Genomic DNA, 24,407 nt, shown 5'->3' on the forward strand with positions numbered 1-24,407 from the left:
CAGAAGCCACTGTTCTGCTTTTTGGCTTTTGATCACACACATTCACAGTCATTGGCTCTTCTGCCACAACTACTTTCAATAAAATGCTTTCTGTAATGAGGACAGAATTCATGAGTTTAAAGGCTCCTCCCATGTACTTCCTTTTTATATTTGCCTGTTTCCTTGGTTGTTAAAGATTATACTCTGTTTTCAGGAGGCTTATGAGTTACCCAATCTGCTTTAAAAAAAAAAAAAAAAAGAGGTGCTGAAGATGTATCTACAAAGGCAGACTGATGACTCAGCCAAGTTTCAGAGGAGGTAAGCTGCCCTCTGCTGGATGACCGTTAAGGATATGCAGGCTGCTATGAAGGAACGGTGCACAGCCCACAGGGTTGAAACCAGTGACTTCCCTAAAGGGCCATGGAGCAGTGGACCATATTGGATGGCTTCCTGGAACTGAATATTGGTGAGTTTCCTATTGCTGACCCTGAATCTCTCCACATGGCTCTCCATGCACTAAACTTTTCCTGCCTTTAACTTCTCATTTGCCTTCAGTCCATTCACCACCAGACTACACAGCCTTCTGAGGTAAGGAGAATCCTTAGATCTTTCTTTTCCTAACTCCACTGATGCAAATCTAACACATGCTTCCCTCAGGTCTCCCTTTTTGATTCTAAAAATCCTGATCTGGATGTCAAAAAAAACAGCACTTGGAGGTCTTTTAAATGCCAGTTTGTGTGTGTGTGTATATACATACATACATACATATATATATTTATTGAAGTAGAGTAAGTCAGTTTACAGTGTACAGCATAATGCTTCATACATGAACATGCATATATTCATCTTCATATTCTTTTTCATGAGTTACTACAAGATATTGAATATCTATACAGTATAAACTTGTTTTTCTATCTGTTTTATGTATATTAGTGTCTGCAAATCTCGAACTCTCAATTTATCCCTCCCTACCCTCTTCCCCCCTGGTAAGCAAAAGTTTATTTTCTATGTCTGAGTCTGTTTCTGTTTTAAAAGTAAGTGCATCTTTTTTTCTTAGATACAACATATAAATGATATTATATGGCATTTCTCTTTCTCTTTCTGGCTTACTTGGAATGACAATCTCCGGGTCTATCCATGTTGCTGCAAATGGCGTTATTTTATTCTCTTTTATGGTTGAGTAGTATTTGATTGTATACAGATACCACAGCTTCTTTATCCAGCCATCTGTTGATGGACATTTAGGTTGTTTCCATGTCTTGACTACTGTATATAGTACTGCTATCAACACTGAGGTGCATGTATCTTCTTGAATTAAGGTTCCCTCTGGATATACGCCCAGGATTGGGATTGCTGGATCATATGGTAAGTCTATTTTCAGTCTTTTGAGGAATCTCCATACTGTATTCCATAATGGCTGCACCAAACTACACTCCCACCAACAATACAGGAGGATTTCCTTTTCTCCACACCCTCTCCAGCATTTATCGTTTGTGGCCGTTTGAATGATGGGCATTCTGCCTGGTGTGAGGTGATACCTTATTGTAGTTTTGATTTGCATGACTGATAATTAGTGATATTGTGCATTTTTTCATGTGCCTATTGGCCATTTCTAAGTTTTCGTTGGAAAATTGCTTAAGTCTTCTGCCCATTTTTGGATTGGGTTCTTTGTTTTTTTATTATAAAGTTGTATGAGCTGTTTATATATTCTGGAAATTAAGGCCTTGTCAGTCTCATCTTTTGCAAATGGGTTGTTTTGCTTATGGTTTCCTTTGCTGTGAAAAAGTTTGTAAGTTTATTTTTGCATTTTTATTGCCTGGGTAGACTGCCCTAGGAGAACATTGCTAAGATTTATGTCACAGAATGTTTTGCCTATGTTTTCTTCTAGGTTTATAGTGTCTTGTCTTATGTTTAAATCTTTAAGCCATTTTGAATTTATTTTTGTGTATGGTGTGAGGGCATATTATAACTTCACTGATTTACATGCAGCCGTCCAGTTTTCCCAACACCACTTGCTGAAGAGACTTGTCTTTACTCTCTTGTATGTTCTTGCCTCTGTTATCAGATTAATTGACCAAAAGTTTGTAGGCTTATTTTTGGGCTTTCTGTTCTGTTCCATTGATCCATATGTCTGTTTTTGTGCGAATAGTATGCTGTTTTGATTATTGTGGCTGTGTAGTATTGCCTCAAGTCTGGGAGGGTTATTCCTCCAACTTCATTCTTTTTCTTCAGTATTTCTTTTGTGATTCCATATAAATTTTAGGATTATTTGTTCTAGTTCTGTGAAAAATGTTCTGGGTAATTTTATAGGGATTCCATTAAATCTGTAGATTGCTTTGTGTACTATGGCCATTTTAACAATATTATTTCCTTAGTTGATGGTTTGGAGTTCTCCACATATTAGTCTTCATCTAAGTCTTTTACTTCCTTGGTCAAATTAATACCCTAAGTATTTTATTTTTTTGGATGCAGTTTTAAAGGGGATTGTTTCTTTACTTAAAAGGGATCCAAATTGGAGAAGAGGTAAAATTGTCATTCAAGATTAACATACAGAAATCAGTAGCATTTCTTTATACTAAAAAAAAAAAAAATGCCACTACTAAAAGAAAAAAAAAAACTTGCTTCTCTTGGAGGCAACATGGAATGCCTCTAGCTAACTAGGAAAGTCACAAACAAGCAGTTGGGAAATAAAAAGCACAACGTTAATTATTTCAATCTATGATCTAGACAGACATGAATACAATTACATTTAGCTATGATTTCCACCATAGTAAGTACCACAATATCATAAAATAACCAAAAATCATTCTTGATTTATCTTTTAAAGGTAGTAATTCTTAATTTTATTTTGAGATCAATGTATAAATTATTGGCTTAAAAAGAAAGTTTTAATTAAAAGCCTTAAAACTTTGCAATTTCTACATTATTTTAAAAACTGAAAAATCAAGGTATTGAGAATTCTTTCAAATGGGACATTTTTCCAGAGAGTCATAGTATGTATGACATTTAATAAAATTATAACACTACCCTGTAAGTGCTAACCATTAGCAAAATAAAATACATTTTCACATTTATTTAAAATATGAGGTTTTTTACTATAGAGGAATAACAAACCTAAAACCTGGAAAACTTTTTACTAGAAAACTTCAACACAAAATGGTCTTTATCACTTCCACAGCATAATTTAAAACCCAGTTAACACAATTTTAACACAATTTGGAGAATAATCACTAGAAATTTTTCCAAATCAAAAGACTTTCAAAAGACTTTGCTGGGAGCAATTCAGCAAAAATACGCAAATAAATATCTTTCAAAGTTAACTTCAAGGTCATTTTCAAAAATACTTTAAAAGATGAAGCTCATGTAACTGGAGAATATTTGATAGCCATGCCTACAGAACGGGCTCTAAGTCTATTTTGGATCAAAAAGAGGCAACCAAGCTGAAAAAAGGTGCCTGTATCGAACTTAGGGAGTGGTAACCTGCATCAAGGGTGTCACTTACTGTGAATGACCCAGCAGCTACTGCAGCATTTACCAAGAATACTCACCTCAAACAATACGCCTCCTAATTTCCTCTGTGAGCTCAATGGGGTGGTAAAAATGGAAACTTTCAGTTAAAAAAAAGGGGGGGAGGCAGTGATTTGAGTATCATTTTGAAGAGAAAAAAACAATAGAAGTGACTTTGAAAACTTACTACACAGACAAGCTCCAGCTTAATCTGGAAAATCGCAACTCACATGCTTAAGCAGGAAGGAGGACCATTATTTTCTGACCCTGGCTCCAGTGATTATTTTCCTCACAGAAAGGAAAATGAACACATTCAGTGAAAGGTCAACCTTTTGGATAAGATGAATTAATTCTTTTTTGTTCTCAGTGATAAAGGATGTTTTAACAAAATTGGCTTATCTAGAAGATACTTTTTCAAGGCTAAATAATTCAATCAATGATTGCAAGAAGACATTCTCAAGGTTGTTACTGCATATGACAAGATCAGTACAGTTAAAATGAATGTTGAGAGCTGATCTAGGAGAATTGCTGTGTGGATGATGAGGCATTTGAGCACTTCAGTTCAATTAAAAGTAATGATGTTTACCATGTCTTTGTAAAGATAAGAATAACATCATCATTCAGCTTTCTTCACTAAAGCATCCTTTGATGAGTATATGCTAGAGATGGTAAAAGAGAACTCCCAGTGGAGCAGAGAAATTTCAGCCCTGTCGTATGGCTCCAATGTACCCACAACTCATAAAATTTCCAGCAATGGTTTGAATATACACTGTCTTGAACTGACTCTTTGGAAACATTAGGGACATTTTTATTGTAGCACCAGAAGATATTTCTGGCTCATGGAACCTCCCTCATTTCAATCCATTTCATTTTTAAAATTCATAAAGTCAATTGCAACGGTATCTTATCTAACAACTAGGGAATATAGAAAACAGTATCTCTAAATGTAACTAATGGCATGTAAACATAAAGTAAGCACAAGTATATTATTGAGCAGAATGCAAAATTCAAAAGAATCATTAAGATAAATATAAGAGCTATTAACTTGGTTGAATCATCAAAAACACCCAGGACATATTTCCCTCCTGTTTTACACCTACTTTGCCGAAAGCCTTGAGAAGTTTGGCATTATTTAACCATATGCAAATGTGTTTTCCACTAAGGCCTCCACCAGTGACCAGTCAGTGCTCTCTTAGTCTCCCCCGTGAACAGTGTTTTTGAAATGAAATGTTGATGTTTAGAAAAATCAGTTAGTTTTAAATGAATATTGAAAGTCAGAAGTTAATTAAAGACCATTGTGTATGTAGCCCAGTTTTGCTTAAAGCAAAAAGCATGGTTTGGTGATTCCTTTTGGCCAAGTTACTTAATCTGTCTGTGATCTATTTTCTCCTATCTCAGATGAGAATAATGTAATCACTTCATGGGGTTGATTTTTTGAGATTGTGATTGCAGATGGAGTAAATTCATCCCAGAGTTGCAAGTGCTCCATACTGAAGTAGCTTGAGGAATTTGACATTAACAGGGAAGGCTGAGATTACTGAAATAGAAATGGACTTCGAGGGGACCATCAAACCATAAACATCCTGAGACAGAAGAGGGAACTAGAACGTAAAGCCTGTAATAAACATGACATCAGTAATCATCAGGAACAGGTACCTACAGAGACGACAGTCCGTGGAAAATTGAAAAGCTAGTCAAAGACAGTCAAATCTTAACATCTGGGGGAATGTTAGTGAAGGGTAAATAAGAGTTGTTTGTATACTTATCGAAACTTTGATCTAATTGTTAAATTATTGAAAATAAAAAAATCAGCCAGTGGCTGGCTTTTTACATCTTTTTATGGCTTTTTACATCTTTTTATTTTGCCACGTGACATGTGGGCAGTCCATTTGAGGCCCTGCCTTGGGGTAACTTGAGAAAATCCCAAAGAAGAGTAAAACAGATGATCAGGGTTTAATATCATATATTACCAAGTTAATATACGTCCTATGAGGACCAGTGAAATATATCAGCATTGTTAAGTCTAGAGAAAAGAGGAACAGTTGTTATCTTCAAGCATTGTCAGTGGCTGTATTACAGATTTACCAACCAGATGATTTCCGTGTTCACAGAAGGCTCAAAAGCTGGAATGTATTTAAATAAATTTAGAGCGTTTTTGTCATTTTAAAAAAAAAACAAAAAACATGATCAAGCTTTCGAATACACTGTGGAACCTTTATCTCTGATACCCAAGACAACGGTTCACCATTTTCCTGAGATGGTATGTTTGGTGTTTTATTATGGCACCCCTGGCAAACCTAAAAAACACCAAAGACTGGGTGGCTTAAACAACAGAAATGTATTTCCTCACAGTTCTGGAAGCTAGACGTCGAAGACCAAGCTGTTGTTAGGTTTGGTTTCTTCTGAGGCCTCCCTCCTTGACTTGCAAGTGGCTGTCTTCTTGCCATGTCCTCACGTGGCCTTTTCTCTGTGCACAGCTCCCTGGAAGCTTTTTGTGTGTCCAAATTTCCTCGTCTTACAAAAGGGCCTGTCCTTTCCATCAGATCTGGGAGCATTCCTACAAGCAACAGCAAAGCAAGGTCCTTTTTGTACATAAGTCATCCAGTGTTGGTTTCTGTTACCTACAAGAAGAAAAACATCCTGATAATACCAACCATATTAATAAGATTTCCAGACAGTTTGCATCGCTATATGACTCTCCTGCTGCCTTTTCAGTAAATCAACCCCCGTTATGCCAACAGAGAATAGAGATGTCTTTGCAAAGCTAAAGAGCTTTCCAGACTGAGGCATTAGGATGAATGGAGATTTAACTACAAATGGCTACTTCTTTCTGCAACTGAAAATCAGCAAAACATTGAGAACTACAGTCCTCAGATGTGATTACATACCGATCTAGTTTATTCATATTTGCACTTGTATATGCACTGAATCTATCTGGAGCCCGTTGGTCCTTCATAAGCACATCCTGGTTGGTCCCGGGAAACTCTTAAAAAAGCAGATTCTCTGTCCCCTCTCCCAGGACTATATCAGCAGCTCTGGGGGTAGGACCCAGTCTGTGTTTTTTGGTTTCGTTTTAACAGTCTGTGTGTTAGTAAACCCTCCAGGTGATTCTGTGGCTCACTGAAGTTAAAGTGCCTTGGGGTGAAGGAAAGGCTCAAGCTGGAAAGAATCCTAAAATGTTGGGTGATTATATTACATAACATATACCGATAGTTTTATTTTAAATGTTCACAAGAAAAGCCATTGTAAGCCATCTCACTCCAGAGGTCTCTGTGCTTGTTTATACGTGACTAATATGTAATCCAATTATTTAGCAAATACTGCTGATTTATACTTTTCTACACACTCGAAGAGGCATCTTATGAATAAAGAGAATATACAATTTGAAAATGATAAATACCCTAGGTAATTGAACATTTTTTTCTTTAGCTTCATATCAGCAAAAATAATAGTTTGATAGTGAGTTAAGTGGTTACATACACCTCTTTATCTCATGTAAAAACTATTAGTTTTAAAAGTAGCTTTAAAAATGTTAGGAATATAATGAAATGTTCAAGTGTCCTAACTGGAGGACTATGCACCCATCAGATGCCGGATTAGATGAACATCTCGCAAGAATTTCTCCAAAAAGTGGAAAAGCAAAGTGTATAATCCCGGAACCTATGAACGTGTTACCATATGCGGAAAAGGGATTTTGCCAATGTGATTATGTTAAGGACACTGAGATAGGGAGATTCTCCTAGATGGGCCCTGTATACTCACCAGGTCCTTAAAAGTGGAAGAAGGACTCAGAAGAGAGTCAGAGGGAAATGTGACTGTGGAGGAAAGTTTGCCTTGATGTGGTGTGGGAAGGACTCAACTTGCTGTTGCTCATTTGAAGATGGAGAAAGGGGCCTGTGCCAAGGAAAGTGGGCGGCCTCTAAAACCTGGAAAAGGCAAGGAAACAGTATTCCTGAGAGCCTCCAGGAAAAGTGCAGCCTTATTGGCTCCTTGAATTTAGCTAATAAGAACCATTTTTGGATTTCTGGCCTTTAGAATTGTATGATAATAACTTTGCATCATTTTAAGTCACTGGGTTTGTAGTGACTCATTACAGCAGCAGTAGAAAACTAGGACACATACCAGAGTATATCAGAAATATTAGTATTCTGTTTACATGTTGGGAGTAGGTAAAATCATCTACAGCTGAAAGTGACTTACAGAACCAGCAGTTTGTTCCAAGGGAAAAAAAGATGAACTCTTAAACTTAGTAGCTTTAATTTTTTAAAAAATTTTCAGAGAATTAGGAGACCATGCAAGCCAAGTTTTCAAAGTAACTTAAATTTAGAAAGTTATGAATTTTTAACAGCATGCAAATATTTTGAAATTTCACATCAGTTGTTGCTTAAAAATGGGACTAACTGCTCTGAAGACAGTCATGTTACCAAATCTTCACATATAATTTTACAAACTTACATTTTCCAGTTTTTAAATAAACCAAAGCTGATCACTGACATTCTTGGACAATAAACCATACTCTCTATGTGTGTGTGTGAAGATGCAGCCTAGAAAGCTCATTTTGCACCTGCCCTTTTAAATTGTGTTGACTTCAGATGCAGTTCTGGAGATACTTTGTGAAAATGAAAATTACAGCAAGGGCTGTTCTGTCTGGTTCATTTGTTGGTTTGTGTATATATATGTTACTTACTGGACCTATCAACATTGTGACAGAATAAGTCTTTTCCCCAAAAGTGCTGCACCCTTGTGACGGAGAAGAGATGTAAAGAGTTTCTAGGAATTACCATTTGTGGACTTTTGAATGATGGCCATTCTGACTAGTGTGAGCTGATACCTCACTGTAGTTTGATTTGCATGTCTCTGGTAATTAGTGATACTGAGCATTTTTCATGTGCCTATTTAGCCATTGTATGTCTTCATTGGAGAATTGCTTGTTTAGAGGTCTGCCCATTTTGGGATTGGGTTTTTTTTTTAATTATTAAGTTGTAAGAGCTGTTTATATATTCTGGAAATTAAGGGCTTGTCAGTCTCATCTTTTGCAAAAATTTTCTCCCATTCCATAGATGTCTTTTTGTTTTGCCTGTGGTTTCCTTTGCTGTACAAAAGCTTTTAAGTTTAATTAGGTCCTATTTATTTTTGCTTTTATTTCTATTGCTTGGGTAGATTGCCCTAGGAGAACATTGCTAAGATTTATTTTGGATAATGTTTTGCTTATGTTTTCTTCTAAGAGCTTTGTAGTGTCTTGTCTTTAAACCACTTTGAGTTCATTTTTGTGTATGGTGTGAGGGCATATTCTAATTTCATTGATTTACATGCAGCCGTCCAGTTTTCCCAACACCACTTGCTGAAGAGACCTGTCTTTACTCTTTTGTATGTTCTTGCCTCTGTTGTCAAGGATTAATTGACCAAAAGTTTGTGGGTTTATTTTTGGGCTCTCTGTTCTGTTCCATTGGTCCATATGTCTGTTTTTGTACCAATACCATGCTGTCTTGATGACTGTAGCTCTGTAGTATTGTCTTTAAGTCTGGGAGGGTTATTCCACCAGCTTCATTCTTTTCCTTAAGTATACCTTTGGCAATGCTGGGTCTTTTGTGATTCTATATAAATTTTAGGATTATTTGTTCTAGTTCTGTCAAAAATGTTCTGGGTAATTTTATAGGGATCACATTACATCTGTAGATTGCTTTGTCAAGTATGGCCATTTTAACAATATTAATTCTTCCAATCCAAGAACATGGGATAACTTTCCATTTTTTTAAAAGTCACCTTTAGTCAATGTTCTGTAGTTCTCTGCATATGTCTTTGACTTCCTTGGTCAGATTTATTCCTAAGTATTTTACTTTTTTGGATGCTATTTTAAAAGGGATTGTTTCTTTGCTTTTCTGATATTTCACTGTTAGTGTAAAGAAATGTCACTGATTTCTGTATGTTAAGCTTGTATCCTCCTACCTTGCTGTAAGTCCACAAATGAGAAATGCTAGAGAGGGTATAGAGAAAAGGGAACCCTTCTAGACTGCTGGTGGGAATATAGTTTGGTACTATATTCCAACAGTATGGAAAACAGTATGGAGATTCCTCAAAAAACTAAAAATAGACTTAGCACATGATCCAGCAATTATCCAGAGGGATCCTTAATTCAAAAGGATACATGCACCCCAGTGTTCACAGCAGCACTATATACAATAGCCAAGACATAGAAACAACCTAAATGCCTACTGACAGATAACTGGATAAAGAACTTCAGGTATATTTATACAATGGAATACTACTCAGTCATAAAAAATAAAATAATGCCACTTGCAGCAACATGGATGGACCTAGAGACTGTCACTCTAAGTGAAGTAAGCCAGAAAGAGAAAAATAATACCATATGATATCACTTATATGTGCAATCTAAAAAATTTTAAAAAGACACAAATGAACTGATTTATAAAACAGAAACAGACTCACAGACTTAGAAAAAAAACTTATGGTCACCAGGATGGAAGAGATTTGCCGATACTAACTAATATATATAAAACAGATAAACAACAAGTTCATATTGTATAGCACAGGGAACTATATATTCAATATCATGGAATCTATGGTGAAAAAGAATATGAAAATGAATGTATGTTCATGTATAACTGAAGAATTATGCTGTACACCAGAAATTGACAACATTGTAAACTGACTATACTTGATAATGGGGTGATAAGATTTCTAGTCAGAGACTAACATCAGGGGGCTTGTGGTCATAAATTGCATCTATGATTACATAGAGACTGCTGAGAGTTAGAAAACCAGGGTTCTTCTCCCAAGTCAAATATATCTAAAGCTGCAACTTGCACAAATATTGTATTGGGGGAGAGTGGAATTTTGCCAAGGACACAGCTTATATAAATGGAGAGAAGTCACGTATTTATGTTATGAGCCAAGCCTTGTAACAGGCATTTGAAATGCAATTCCTCACTTAATCTATGCAAAAAAAAATTTAGTAGGTAGCACTGTCTCACATTTTATCAGTAAGGGACAAACTAGAGAAACAGAAACCACTCAGATACTTCAACAGAGAAAATTTAATCTAGGTAGTCACATGCATAGATGTTGGTAGCTGAATGAGAAAAAAAGGAAGATGGGAGAAGTCCAGGAAGCAGGCTCCATCTGTAAGGCTAGGGAAGTAAAGGAAAGAAGTTAAGATCATCAGAACATAGATCTTCCAGTCAAGATGGTGGAGGAGTAGGAACACGAGCTCAACTCTCCTCACAACTACAAGAAACCACAACTGACTGCTAAACAACCATCAAAAAAAGACTAGAACCTAGTGAAAAAATTCTTCAACTGGAAACATAAAAAGGGAACCACAAGCTGGAGAAAAATTATATTGCAAAGGCCTTCCTACAGGAGTGAGAGTTGTGAGCCCCACATCAAGCTCCCCAGCCCAGGGTTCTGCCAGTGGGAGGAGGAGACGCCAAAATGTGGTTTTGAAGGCCAGCAGGGCTTAACTCCAGAAGCCACACAGGACTGGGGGAAACAGACTTCACTCTCCTAGTAAACCCACACAGAATCTCACGTGCACCAAGTCCAAGGGCAGAACCTGGGCCAGACTTGCCTGCTGGTTTTGGAGGGTCTCCTGGGAGGTAGGGGTCAGCTGTCACTCACCTTGGGGACATAAAAGCTGGTGGCAGACATTCAGGGAGTATTCATCTACATGAGCTTTCCTGGAAGCTGACTTATTGCTTGAGTCATTAGCACCAATACCTAGCCCCAACGAACAGCTTGTACGCTTAAGTGGTGGGAAGCCTCAGGCCAAACAACATATTGGGGGGGTATGCAAGCCCCATCCATCAGCAGACTTCCTGAGTCCACAGCTGCCTCTAAACACAGCCCTACCAACCAGAGGGCCAGGACCAAGGTCTACCCAGCAGTTGGCAGGCACAGACTCCCACTGCCAGGCAACCTGTATAAGCACCTAGTCCAGCTTCATCTACAGAAGGCAGATAACCAGAAGTTAGAAAACAACAATCCCAAAGCCTGTGGAAAGAATCTGCAAACACAGGCCAAATTCTACCCCAAGACCGGCTGGACCTTGACCCTTGGGTGACAAGAGAGGAGTGTACTGCTGGGATACATAGGACATCTTCCACAGAAGGCCACCTCTCCAAGGTCAATAAATATAACTAACCTACCTAAAAAAAAAAAAAAAATAGAAAATTAGATAATATGAAGCAGCAGAGGAGTATCTTCCAGGCCAAGGCACAAAATTCCAGAAGAAGTAAGTGATGAGGAGATAGGCAATCTATCTAAGAAAGAGTTTATAGAGTAATGATGGTAAAGATGTTCAGAGAACTCAGGAGTATACATACACAGGGGGAAGTTTTTAGCAAAGAGTTAGAAAATATAAAGAATACACAGAATTGAAGAATACAATAACTGAAATGAATAATACCCTCGAAGTAACCAAGAATAGACTAAATGAGGCTGAACGGATCAGTGAGCTATAAGGAAGATTAGTGGAAATCACTACCACAGAACAAAGAAAAAAGAAAGAAAAGAAATGAAGAGAGTTTAAGAGAACTCTGGGACAACATGAAGCACACTAAAATTTGCATTATAGGGGTCCCAGAAAAAGATAGAGAAAGGACCTAAGAAAATATCTGAAGAGACAATAACTGAAAACTTCCCTAACTTAGGAAAGGGAACAGTCACCCAAGTCCAGGAAGCACAGAGAATTCCACACAGGATCAACCCAAAGAGGAACACACTGTGGCACATAGATATCAAACTGACAAAAATTAAGGATAAGGAGAAAATATTAACATCCCAAAAGGTTATCAGATGATTTTTTTTTTAGCAGAAATGCTACAGGCCAGAAGGGAGTGGCATGATATATTTAAAGTTTTGAAAGGGAAAAACTACAACCATGAATACTTTATCCAGCAAGGCTCTCATTCAGATATGGAAAAAACAAAAGCTTAACAGATAAATAAAAGCTAAAAGAGTTCAGCACCACCAAACCAGCTTTATAACAAATGTTAAAGAAACTTCTCTAGGTAAAAAAGGCAAAGGCCACAACTAGAAAAAGAAAATTAGTTGTGAGGGGAGGAGGGTACAAATGCAGGGTATCTAGAATGCATTTGAAATTAAAAGACCAGCAACTTAAAACAATCATATATCTATCTATATGATCTATTTATCTATCTATATAGACTTACATACGAAAACCTAATTATCTATCTATATAGACTTACATACGAAAACCTAATGGTAACCACAAACCAATGTAACTCTACAGTCATCAAACCACAAGAAAAGAGAACAAAAGTAAGAGAAAAAAAAAAAAGCAAACCCAAAACAATGAACAAAATGGCAGTATTAACGTATATATTGGTAATTACTTAAATGTAATTGGATTAAACACTCCAAAAGACATAGACTGGCTGAATGGATATTAAAAACAAGGCCCATGTATATATGCTGTCTACAAGAGACTCACTTCAGAGCTCGAGACACATGCAGGCTGAAAGTGAGGGGATCGAAAAAGATATTCCATGCAAATAGAAACCAAAAGAAAGCTGGAGTAGCAATACTTACATCAGAAAAAAATTGATTTAAAATAAAGATCTTTATAAGAGACAAAGAAGGATACTACATAATGCTCAAGAAGAAGACACAACAATTTTAAGTAAATATTCACCCAACATAGGAATACCTCAATATGTAAGGCAATTGTTAACAGATATAAAAGGAGAAATCTACAGTAACACAATAATAGTGTGGGGGACCTTAATACCCCACTTACATCAATGGATAGATCATCCAGACAGAGAATCAGTAAGAAAGTACAGGCCCTAAATGACACATTAGACCAGCTGGACTTAACTGGTATCTATAGACAATTCCACCTGAAAGCAACAGAATAAACATTCTTCTCAAGTACACAGGGAGCATTCTCCAGAATCGATCACATGCTGGCCCACAAAGCAAGCCTCAATAAAGTTAAGAAAACTGAAATCATACCAAGCATTTTTTCTGACCACAATGCTATGATGTTAGAAATCAACTACAAAAAAAAAAAAAAAAAGCAAAAACTGCAAACACATGGAGGCTAAACAATATGATATTAAACTACCAATGGACCACCAAAGAAATCAAAGAGAAAATAAAAAACCACTTTGGGACAAATGAAAATGAAAACACAACAGTCCCAAACCTCTGGGAATCAGCAAAAGCAGAGCTCAGAGGGAAGTTTACAGCAATACAGGCCTACCTCAGGAAAAAAGAAAAATCTCAAGTAAACCACCTAACCTTACACCTAAAGCAGCTAGAGAAAGAACAAACAAAACCTACAGTTAGTAGAAGAAATCATAAAGATTAGAGCAGAAATCAATGACATAGACTAGAAAGAAAGGAAAGTTCAATGAAACTAAAAGCTACTTCTTCGAAAAGATAAACAAAATTGATAAACCTTTAGTCAGACTCATCAATTACTTTGGGAGAGGACCCAAATTAATAAGATCAGAAATGAAAAAAGTTACAACTGACACCACAGAAATATAAGGGACCATAAGAGGCTACTATGAGCAACTACATGCCAATGAAAAGGACAACCTAGAAGAAATGGACAAGTTCTTAGAAAGGTACAATTTGCCAAGACTGGACCAGGAAGAAATAGGAAATACGAATAGACCAATTACCAGTACTGAAATTGAATCACTAATTAAAAAACTCCCAACAAAACAAAAGTCCAGGACCACATGGCTTCACAGGTGAATTCTACCTTTGAGAAGAGTTAACACCTATCCTTCTGAAACTATTTTTAAAAAACTGCAGAGTAAGGAACACTTCTGAACTCATTCTGAGGTCACAATCACCCTGATACCAAAATCAAAGTACCACAAAAAAAGATAATTACAGGCCAATATCACTTGTGAATATAGATGCAGAAGTCCTCAACAAAATACTAGCAAATCAACTCCAACAATCCATTAAAAGGATCATACACCATGATCAAGTGGGATTTATCCCAGGGATGTAAGGATTTTTCAGTATCTACAAATCAATCAAATACCACATTAACAAACTGAAGAAAAAAAACACTATGAAGAAAAAAAACACTATGATCATCTCAGTAGATGCAGAAAAAGCTTTTAACAAAGTTCAACATATATTTTTGATAACTTTACAGAAAGTGGGCATAGAGGGAACATATCTCAACATAATGAAGGCCATATATGACAAACCCACAGCTAACCTCATACGTACTGGCAAAAAGCTGAAAGCATTTCCTTTAAGATCAGGAACAAGATAAGGATGCCCACTCTTACCACTGTTATTCAACATAGTTTTGGAAGTCCTAGCTGTAGCAAGCAGAGAAGAAAAATTAACGGAATCCAAACTGAAAAAGAATTAAAACTGTCACTGTTCATGAATGACATGATACTATACATAGAAAACCCTAAAGCAGCAGCCAGAAAACTAGAGCTCATCGATGAATTTGGTAAAGTTGTAAGATACAAAATTAATATACAGAAATCAGCTGCATTTCTATACACTAACAATGAAGTTGCAGGAAAAGAAATTAAGGAAACAGTCCCATTAAACATCACCCCAAAGAAAATAGCTAGGAATAAACCTACCCAAGGAGGCAAAGGACTTCTTCTCTGAAAACTGTAAGAGGCTGATGAAAGAAACTGAAGATGACATAAACAGATGGAAAGATATATACCATGTTCTTGGATTGGAAGAATCAATATTGTTCAAATGGCTGTACTAAGACAATATACAGATTCAATGCAATCTATCAAATTACCAATGATATTTTTCACAGAGCTAGAACAAAATATGTTAAAATTTGTATGGAAACACAAAGACCCTGAATAGCGAAAACAGTCTTGAAAAAGGAGAATGGAGCTGGGGGAATCACACTCCCTGACTTCAGTCTATACTACAAAGCTACAACAATCGAAACAGTAGGGTACTGGCACAAAAACAGATTCACAGATCAATGGAACAGGAGAGAAAGTCCAGAAGTAAACCCACACACTTACGGTCAATTATGACAAAGGAGGGAAGAATATACAATGGAGAAAAGACAGTCTCTTCAATTAGTGGTGCTGGGAAAACTAGACAGCTACATGTAAAAGACTAAAACTAGAATATTCTCTAACACCATGTATAAAAATAAACTCAAAATGGATTAAAGTCATAAATGTAAAACCTGATACTATAAAACTCCTAGAGGAAAACATAGGCAGAACATTCTTGGAGATAAATCACAGCAATTTTTTTTTCAAACCTGCTCCTGGAGTAATGGAAATAAAAGCAAAAATAAACAACTGGGATTTAATTAAACTTAAAAGCTTTTGCACACTAAAGATACCATCAACAAAACTAAAAGGAAACCTACAGAATAGGAGAAAATATTTGCAAAAGATGCGACCAACAAGAAACTGATTTTCCAAATATACAAACAGCTCATACAGCTTAATATAAAAATAATTTTTAAAAAAAGCAATCCAATCAAAAATTGGGCAGACCTAAACAGACATTTCTCCAAAGAAGGCATACAGATGGCCAATAGGCACATGAAAAGATGCTCAACATCACTAATTATCGGAGAAATGCAAATCAAAACCTTAGTGAGCTATCACTTCACACAGGTCAGAATGGCCATCATCAAAGTCTACAAATGATAAATTCTGGAGAGGGTGTGGAGAAAGGGAACAGTGTTAGTGGGAATGTAAACTGGTGCAGCCACTATGGAGCACAGTATGGAGCTTCCTCAAAAAAACTAAAAATAAACTTACCATATGATACAGCAATCCTGCTCCTGGGCATATTATCTGGAGAAAAATATAATTTGAAAAGACACATACATCACAGTGTTCATAGCAGCACTATATACAATAACCAAGACATGGAAACAACCTAAATGTCCATCAGCATATGGCTGGATAAAGAAGTTGTGGTATACATATATAATGGAATACTACTCAGCCATAAAAATAATAAAATAATGCCATTTGCAGCAACTTGGATGGACCCCGAGACTGTCATTCTAAGTGAAGTACACCAGAAAAACAAAGAAAAATACCATACGTGGAATCTAAAAAGGACACAAATGAACTTACCTACAAAAAGAAACAGCCTCTCAGACATAGAGAATAAACGTATGATTACCAGGGGTTAAAGGGGGTGGGAAGGGATAAATTGGGAGGTCAAAATTTGCACCTCCTGGGGAGTGATGGAAATGTCTGCTATCATGAGTGTGGTGGTGCTTTCATAGGTATATACACCTATCAAAATTCATCAAATTGTACATCTGAAATATATGTAGTTTACTGTATGGGAATTATACCATAATAAAGATTTTTTAAAAAATAGAATCAGAAAATAGAAGCTCACATAATGGATGCTGAGGGGCTGGGACATAAGGCTTTCAAGGAGGAGTCAGCACCTGTCTGATGTGTATATGACCACTAGCCTCATCCTGTAAGTGCCAACAGGAGCTGAGAACTGGGGCCAACTGTTGCTGCTGGGAGGAGAAGCGATGAGAATTGCAAGCCAAAGGTAAAAAGGAAGGTTTTTTCCCCTCCCCTTCCCCTTCTTCTGGATCACCTAACAAGAAGCCAGCTGGCAATGAAGAAACGCAGTTGGCAGAGCCCCAGCTCCCACCATAACAAAGCAGAATACAGAAAGGTGAATTAGCTGAGAGACCTAGCATACTATCCAGCACAACCGTGTTACTCAGAATCTGCATGATACTCAGAAAAATTTAGCTACACTTGTAGAGTCATGCAGTCAATACTTGGCACAGTCCTAATTTGAACTCTGGGTTGTTCCATCACAGCCTGCCCCTCCCATGCTTCCTTCCCCTGTAGTGGTTTGCCTTGATGTTTGGGGGAAGTCTCATTAGAATGCTATTATTAACAGTTTTCCAGCTGATTTTAGGTCTCCGTTGGAGCATCTAGCAGCATCAGGCTATTTGAGGCACTGGCCTTGGTCAGAAACCTCAGTCCTGGCACCTTACAACAACCTGGCCAGTCACAGGTCCCACTGGGTCTGCAAAGCTTTTTGAGATTGTGATTGAATGGAGAATCCTGTAGCATTGGCTCTGAGACCGAATCAGAGACAGAGACTTGCTCATCTCCTCCGGGATTCACCGCCCACATCGGGAGTGGGGCTTACTCATAAAACACTTCACTTTCCATATAACGCAGTCTAAAATACCACATATAAAAGTAGTTTTTGAGAGTGATGTCTTACTTTTAAGGGAGTGCTCTGGCTAACTTACATCTGCAATGCTGGAAGAATAGGCTGGTGTAGTTTTATTCTGTTTGTGTGAGTCCCTACGCGCAGCTAAATGAGCGTGCATTTCGCCAGTGGTCTTAAAATATAAGAGCAGACAAGTTTTACCTTAGTTGCTTTTTTGTATGAAACACAACTTCAGACAACTTGAAATACTCTCATTGGAGAAATGTTAATGAGTGGCCTTGGCATCTAAGAATCATTCTTAAAAATTTCCCACTCTCAAGGATTCTTTTTTCCTAAGTGCTGTTCTCAAGCAGTAAATGGAAAAATCATAGTATCGGAAAGGTTACATTACTTACTGGATCACCCTTATTATGGTAACTCTAAGAGAAATAGTAAGTGGTTTAACAATTGCCCATTTATAAATGTGAACGTTTAAAAGGAAACACAGAGGTAGGATTTCAAGTCACAGGGAAAATTTTCATAAGCAATAACATTAGTCAAAATGTGTTTGCCTTCACAGTAGGTGGAAATGTGTGTGGTAGAGCATTTGAGACAAGAACATGTATTCAAGCCACATACATTGGACATTTTCAGTCAAAAGAGAAAACAGCTATAAATCAAGTTGAGTATTTACTATTTTAATGTCACTACAAAGTGATTTCTCAGAAGTGATCCCAATTGCTGCTGTATAGAATTTTTCTGAACTTTTTGTTGTTGTTGTTGTTAGAGTCAATACCTTGATTTGTTCCAAGGAATAATATTTACTCCAGGAAAACGCTTCTTCTCGTCATCTTTCCAAAACCTACCAAAAGCTCTTTTAGAGGCTGTTTTCTTTTGGATTTCTCACTGAGCCACCTACTCATTGGAGGAAAACTACTTCAACACCAAAACCAAACAAAGCCAATTAAGAGACACTGTGGCTGAATGGTTGGTCTCACTGTCTGGAAGATCGTGGTTAGTCCAATAAAGCCACCAACTTGCACAGATGCCTGAATAAAGATACCTTCCTTTCCAGTACACTGTGGATCTGACTGACTGGGCCAAGTGGCCATACTTAAAACTCTATGAACTACCGAGATCCCCACCCAATTTTCTTTTTAACCACCCAGAGAGTATGGTATGAGTTTGTTAATTAGTATTTGTAACTTACATCAAGAGTCCAACAGGAAATAAATTCTGGATACAAAGTGCTGAAAGTAAGGGTGTTCCCATAAGAAGTTTATATAAAACTCTGTCATTTCAAGTTGTTTTCCTTTTTTTTTTTTTTTTTCTTTAGCTCTGGACAAGTTTCCTCTGCTGGTACAGGCATTTAAAAACTCACTACTATGATTATAATGTTGCCCCACTACTTTATATTTATCTTGTGTGGTCTGTAGCTGGACCTCCTGTAGTTTTATGGAAACAAGCTCAAAATTAATCTTATTTCCTGTACACAGTCCAAACTGCACACAGGTCAACTGAGTGATGAGATGAACAGAATGAAGAACTTTTTATCAGGATTGTGAAATCTTAAGAGAACAGACATTGTTTAAAGCAATGAAAAAAACTCGAAGAAAACAAATTACCGAGCTGGTTATCTTTCATAGAAAATCTATCTCAAAACAGGATTTGTGATCTCAGTGTATTATATACCAATAAATAAATTTGGAGCAATCTGCATTTTCACAAGGCTGGACTAAAAATTGGAAACCACAAGGCTATTTTATCACATGCAAACAAAGTAAGTGCTTGTATCCATGTGTGCTTTCACATGCCTGCAAGTAAACACACACACATCAATAACCTACAGTTAATTATCATTATAAAACTAACACACCTTCATTATTAGAGGAGTTGACATAGTTCTGGCCTCTTACATTGTCAGCTTTTCAGTGTGCATAAAGCATGCCAAGAAAAGAAAAAGCTAAACACACACATACACACCTCTGAGGTCATGGTTACCTTTGATCAGGGCTGTTGCAAAATACCCAAAGCACTGAAAGAAACCATGAAGTTTGAGAAACATTTGTAGGTTCTGACAAGCTTCCAAGCTTCCTGGTGGGACTACTTTGTGTTTTTTTCCATCCTGCCGGAGGACAGCAGTGGTTTATGGACAATCTCCTAAGCAATTAGAATTCCATAATTCAAATTAATAACCTCATAAAACACTGCAGATTATGTACTTGGTTTTTTTAACCTATAAGTAAAGTATTATTCTGATAGCAATTTTGAAACTGCTTGGAATTCATCCCAGTCTGGCTAAAAATAATTTTTTTTGAAGTTAAAGACATTTGAAATAAAAAAGATGGCATTAAATGAGTTTTTTTTTAAATTTACAATTAGATTTTCAGATTAATAGGACATGAAAAATATTTGCTTTCACCAGTTTACTTTACTGGGAAGTAAATGTTAAGGTCAAGTTTTTCTCAAGCTGACCTTTTCCAAGTAGAAAGGGGGAAATGGCAGGAGGAGGCAAGAACACAACTTCATTTTCTCATGTTCCTGTTATGCGTCATCACATTGTCCAGTGAAATGAATGAGTAAATTAGGTTTTTGGTTTCATGCGCTGGATTATGTGTTTTATATATTTCCCTCCTTTTAATTTAGTAGGGCAGTTCTTTCCATTACAAGATGGGTCTCATTAAAAGAAATGTTATTACGGAACTGTGTGCATTAGGTTTAATCTTCACTCAATTTAAAAAGAATACTTGAGAGACTAGTGCATTGAAGCACAAGAAAATGATTAGTTGGGGTTCCTTTTAAAGAGAGAAGCCAAATGTGTGAGAAGTGGTGCCTCCAGGGCAAATAAAACACTCACATAGTCGGAAATGGGGGTGCGGGCTTCGCATTAATGACCCGCACTGCTCTATTTTCAGACCTCCTGCCTTTTTTTAATGACCACTACTCTTTTTCTTGAGACAGCAGACAAGAAGCGCTAGGGGTTGCGGGAGGAATGAGGCTTTGGCCCGGCTAGAACAAGACCTGTCGAGGGATGCTTTTAAGGGTTTCTTATATTCTCTCACCAAGAGGAAAGTCTGTTACTAAGGTGCTGCATCCGGCTCTGTTTGAGCCTTTCCTTCGCCCCAAGGCACTTTAACTTCAGTGAGCCACAGAATCACCTGGAGGGTTTACTAACACACAGACTGTTAAAACGAAACCAAAAAACACAGACTGGGTCCTACCCCCAGAGCTGCTGATATAGTCCTGAGAGAGGGGACAGAGAATCTGCTTTTTTAAGAGTTTCCCGGGACCAACCAGGATGTGCTTATGAAGGACCAACGGGCTCCAGATAGATTCAGTGCATATACAAGTGCAAATATGAATAAACTAGATCGGTATGTAATCACATCTGAGGACTGTAGTTCTCAATGTTTTGCTGATTTTCAGTTGCAGAAAGAAGTAGCCATTTGTAGTTAAATCTCCATTCATCCTAATGCCTCAGTCTGGAAAGCTCTTTAGCTTTGCAAAGACATCTCTATTCTCTGTTGGCATAACGGGGGTTGATTTACTGAAAAGGCAGCAGGAGAGTCATATAGCGATGCAAACTGTCTGGAAATCTTATTAATATGGTTGGTATTATCAGGATGTTTTTCTTCTTGTAGGTAACAGAAACCAACACTGGATGACTTATGTACAAAAAGGACCTTGCTTTGCTGTTGCTTGTAGGAATGCTCCCAGATCTGATGGAAAGGACAGGCCCTTTTGTAAGACGAGGAAATTTGGACACACAAAAAGCTTCCAGGGAGCTGTGCACAGAGAAAAGGCCACGTGAGGACATGGCAAGAAGACAGCCACTTGCAAGTCAAGGAGGGAGGCCTCAGAAGAAACCAAACCTAACAACAGCTTGGTCTTCGACGTCTAGCTTCCAGAACTGTGAGGAAATACATTTCTGTTGTTTAAGCCACCCAGTCTTGAATATTGTATTATGGCAGCCCTAGCAAACTAACACACCCTCTTAGGAAGATAGTGACCTATTGTCTGTCGTGAGTATTTTGACCAGGGTTGTACTGGATCTGTGGATTGCTTTGGGTAGTGTGGCCATTTTGATAGTGTTGATTCTTCCAATCCAAGAGCACAAGAAATCTTTCCATGTCTTTGTGTCATTTAGGTTGAGTATAGGTAACCTCCTTGGTTAAGTTTATTTCTAGGTATTTTGGTATTTTTGAGGTAATGGAAATGTTTATGCTGGTTATAAAATTCTGGTTTTTGAAGTGAAAAAAAATAAAGGGCCACAAAAGGCAAAATATCCATCTTTCTTATGGGTGACTTGTATCTTCTTTATCTATTCAACTACTGACGTGCACTTAGGATGCTTCCATATCTTGGCAATTATAAATAATGTTGCTGTTAATAGCAGGGTGTATGTATCTTTTTAAATTAATTCTTACTCTGTGGTTGGCTTTATTCTTTTGATAACTATGTAATTTTAAAAAGCTTAAGCTCTAAACATTCTTAGAAACAATGAACAGTACATATATGTAAATTAAAAATATATGTGCATTAAAAAAAAACAGCTATCAAGCCATAAAAGATACGGAAGAAACTTAAAAGACATATTATTAAATGAAAGAAGCCAGTCTGAAAAGGCTACAAACTGTACGATTCCAACCAAATGACATTCTGGAAAAGGCACAGCTACAGAAACAATAAAAAGATCGTGGTTTCCAGGAGTTTGGGGAGAGGGAGGGAGGAGTGAATAGATGGAGCACAAGGGATTTTTAGGGCCATGAAATTATTCTGTATGATACTATAGTGGTGGCTACATGTCATTATGCATTTGTCAAAACCCACAGAATGTACAACATCAAGAGTGAACCCTAATGTAAACTTGGACTTTGGCTGATAATAATGTGTCCATGTTGGTTCATCGATTGTACCAAATATGCCACACTGACGAGGGAAGTTGAGGGTAGGGGAGTATATATGGGTGAGTGGGGAGGGCTATGTGTGAACTCTCTTATTTTCTGCTCAATTCTTCTGGAAACCTGAAACTGCTTTAAAAAAATAGTCTATTAATAAAAAAATAAATAAATGAAAGTATCACTATATGTTATTTAATATAATCACCCGATGTTTTAGGGTTCTTTCTAGTTATCTCCTTTCTTAAAACCCGATCATCTTGCTACTTAATGAGACAGCACCATAAAATAATAGTGCACATAGAAAGATGAATCAAGAACAGGCGCTCAATACTGCTAACACCCACTACCACTAAGCCTCATACCATCCAGTGAGGTGGACGGTTTTAGCACAACACACATCTACCTCTCCAACTTCCGAGTCAGTGCTGAGGGGAGTAAAGGAGGGGAAACAGACCCGTTAGCAGCAGACGCAAGGGACTCTGGGTTCCTGCTCAAAATCAGAGGACGACTTTGCACTGGCAGAAATGAGAAACATCGTAGGACCCTAGACTACTGCCTTAAACATTCTGTTTCATTTCAGCAAAATGGCTACTGACACACATATTTTATCATGCCTTGGAGGTATTTAGTAGGTAAGTTGTAGGCCTTTTTTTTTTTCCCCAAGAGCTACTGTCAGAACTAAATAATTCTATATCCTCATAAAACTTGATTCTCTGCTCAGCCACCAATAACACAGAATCAAGTAACTTCTATAATGAACAAGGCGTTTCTGACCAAGTCTGTGTGGTAGGTAGTGTGCTGAGCAATAACCAGGGGGCAGACACTGCACCAAGAGTACAGAGAAAGCAAGGACATTTGCAGAAACTGGACATATTCTTTTACAGAAATATAACTCAAATATTTTAAATATGCAAGGCCCCCCTGCTGCCAAGCATTTCCAGTAACAGATTCAACACCACAAGTTATTACATCATCTCGAAGAGACTTTCTACAATTAAATTTACCTTGAATACTGAATTTTTTTCCTACACCCAGTTTGAATCAGCAACTCAAAATAAATGTTTTAATACTATCAGCCTACTAATATAACCTATGAAAAGTAGTAACATGGGGAATTTTAAACACCAATGACATCCTGAGTGTGGTAGGCACCATAATGGCCCTGCAAAGATGTCCGTGTGCCCACTCCGGGGGCCTGTGACTATGATACCTTCATGGCAAAGGAGACTTTGCACATGTGGTTGAGACGGGAAGATTATTCAGTTGGACTCAAATCTAATTACAAGATCCTTATCAGTGAAAGAGAAGAGGCATGAGAGAAAGAGTGAGAGACGGAAATACGACAACTGAAGCAAAGGTCGGAGTGATGTGACTGCTGGCTTTGAAGTTAGAAAGAGACCTTGAGCCAAGGAATGAGGGCAGCTCTGGAAGCTGGGAAAGGCAATGAACTAAACACTTCCCTGGAGCCTCGAGAAAACCCTTCTGGCACTTTGGTTTTAGCTCCGTAAGGCCACTTCAGGTGTCTGAATTTTAGAACTGTAAGATGACACACTATTATTTGAAGATACTAAGACTGTAGTAATTTGTTCCAGCAGGTATAAGAAACTAATATAATGGACAAACTGTCCTTTTAGTAAATGATATTCTAATACAGTTCTAAGATTTCACCACTGATCATACAGCCCAAGGTCTACCCTTTTACTTCTCAATGCAAAGAGCTGCCACATCTTTCCTACTTTAAAGAGACAAAAAAGGAGAAGTGGGACATCACGGGAACCATGGATTTGATTCATTTGAAAACACTGCTCCTTTTCTAGTAGTAATAGTGTGAGTCAAGCCACATCAAAC

General features: G+C 37.4%; 1 long non-coding RNA gene across 1 annotated transcript; it reads left to right on the forward strand.

The window, feature by feature from the left end:
* Positions 1-17: 17 nt before the first annotated feature.
* Positions 18-22,743, forward strand: LOC140696063 (uncharacterized). The gene is made up of 2 exons (XR_012072056.1): positions 18-445; positions 21,300-22,743. It is a non-coding gene; the product is annotated as an uncharacterized lncRNA (long non-coding RNA).
* The last annotated feature ends 1,664 nt before the right edge of the window (positions 22,744-24,407 follow it).

The sequence above is a fragment of the Vicugna pacos genome, chromosome 4 (assembly GCF_048564905.1).
Source record: "Vicugna pacos chromosome 4, VicPac4, whole genome shotgun sequence".
Lineage (NCBI taxonomy): Eukaryota > Metazoa > Chordata > Mammalia > Artiodactyla > Camelidae > Vicugna > Vicugna pacos.